The sequence below is a fragment of the Anopheles coluzzii genome (assembly GCF_943734685.1).
Source record: "Anopheles coluzzii chromosome X unlocalized genomic scaffold, AcolN3 X_unloc_28, whole genome shotgun sequence".
NCBI lineage: Eukaryota > Metazoa > Arthropoda > Insecta > Diptera > Culicidae > Anopheles > Anopheles coluzzii.
In genome coordinates this window covers 22,501-25,000 of record NW_026054456.1, presented here as the reverse complement: position 1 = coordinate 25,000, position 2,500 = coordinate 22,501, and positions in this window count along the sequence as shown.

Sequence of the window (2,500 nt, the reverse complement as noted above, 5' to 3'; positions counted from 1 at the left end):
CCAAAAGGTGACCGGTTGAGATGAGCATTTTAAGCATGCAAGCACTTAATTGCAACTTTTCCTACAAAAACTAGGTACGTACACGTAGATTGTATCAACATGGACATCCATGATTGCGTACGCCCGGGCTGCGCCCTCCGTGTTGTACTTTCCCTGATTGGTACACAATTTTGGTGCAAGTGTACCAACATCGACATCTATGAACGCGTACGCTCGAGCTGCACCCTCCGTCTTGTACTTTCCCTGATCGGTACACAGTTTTGGTGCACGGCTATCCCGAAAGGCAACTTGTACCAACATCGACATCCATGAACGCGTACGTAGCGTACTTTCCCTGATCGGTACACAATGTTGGTGCACGGCATAGGAAATGGGCTTAAAATGGTCAAACTCAATCCATTTCCACTAAAGATAGTCAATAACAGCTGTGCCGATGAAGTAGGGCACGATGCAAGTCAATGTTATTTAATGAATTACATGTTCACCATACATTTCAGTACAAAATTGCTCGGTCAGACCTACAAAGTGCTATATCTCGAATACTAAACGTCGCAGATGGGTGTCGTAGAACAATTTTAAGTTCGTCTAACGATTCTACATCCGATTCTGGATAGTGGTTTTTCGACCACTTTTCAACATTTTGTGACACCCCGAACCTAGGGGCAGCTCCCTAGCTTTTTTCAAAAATGTGCACCGAACGGGCCAGAGAGCTCGAGTAGTCGAAAAATTTTTTTTTGCTAAAACCCCTCAAAACGTGTCAGGAACGCACCCTAGATGATGAAAAGTGAAACCAGAATGTCAATCGACAACATGCCCGGGGGTACAAATTTGCTCTACGCGTCCCTAGGTAGGGTACTTTTTCATACAAACATCAAAGTGTACGGTGCACAAAGTGCGCGGAACAAAAATTGCTCGGTCAGACCTACAAAGTGCTATATCTCGAATACTAAACGTCGCAGATGGGTGTCGTAGAACAATTTTAAGTTCGTCTAACGATTCTACATCCGATTCTGGATAGTGGTTTTTCGACCACTTTTCAACATTTTGTGACACCCCGAACCTAGGGGCAGCTCCCTAGCTTTTTTCAAAAATGTGCACCGAACGGGCCAGAGAGCTCGAGTAGTCGAAAAATTTTTTTTTGCTAAAACCCCTCAAAACGTGTCAGGAACGCACCTTAGATGATGAAAAGTGCAACCAGAATGTCAATCGACAACATGCCCGGGGGTACAAATTTGCTCTACGCGTCCCTAGGTAGGGTACTTTTTCATACAAACATCAAAGTGTACGGTGCACAAAGTGCGCGGAACAAAAATTGCTCGGTCAGACCTACAAAGTGCTATATCTCGAATACTAAACGTCGCAGATGGGTGTCGTAGAACAATTTTAAGTTCGTCTAACGATTCTACATCCGATTCTGGATAGTGGTTTTTCGACCACTTTTCAACATTTTGTGACACCCCGAACCTAGGGGCAGCTCCCTAGCTTTTTTCAAAAATGTGCACCGAACGGGCCAGAGAGCTCGAGTAGTCGAAAAATTTTTTTTTGCTAAAACCCCTCAAAACGTGTCAGGAACGCACCCTAGATGATGAAAAGTGAAACCAGAACGTGAAACGACAACTTTGTTGGGGGTACCCTTTTTACTCTACGGGCCACTAGCTTAGGCGCGCCAACAGCGCTTTCCTCTCGGGTTCCCATTTTTTGCCCTCCTGGGATTATGATCATTTACTCATTGCCTACTATAGGGAAGGTACCTTGCTCCGAGGTCAAAAATGAAGATTTCACCAAATCGTAGTTTTAACCTCTATTTAGTCGTAGGAGCATGGTTTGCAGTGTCCGTGGGTCATATAAGCCCCCGTTTGGGTCATACGTCCCCTCCCCGATGAAAATCGTCATATGACTATAGGCCGAACTTATGAAGCAAAAGTGGTGTCTGGTGGGTTCTGCCGATGATCTTAACCTATGATTTTGAGTTTCCACTCTTTCAAAACGTTTCCTGGAGCAGTACATCACGGGTCTACGGACCCAAAGACTTCGTTGCGATGGTTTCAAGCATAAAAGTTGTAACAGTTAAGGGTTTTTAATACGCGTATATTATATCATTGCTTGAAACTAAGCTTCGTTGTCTTTAAACTCTGCAAGACCAATCGAACTTCTTAGGGAAACTCGAAGCATTCACGCTAAGCCGGTAGTGCAGGGCACATAGCGTGATGAAACCGGGTTTCCCTAACCAATGTGGCATATTTTTTCCCTGAGAGTGAAGCTCAGACCCACGTAGGGGAGAGCGAAGTGGAACTTTAATGTTCAATGCAGCAAATGTTCGCCATGCGGATAAACAAGTTGGAATAGTTCAATGTAGTGTAATGCAAACACGAATCGCAAATAACGATACGGGACCCAGAAGCAATTCTGCGGATCCCTCGGGGAGTGGTGAGTTGATATAAATTAGAGGTGAAAGTCCAAGTTGTTCGAGCTCCGGCTCGGCAGCCGATACGAGGTTCCT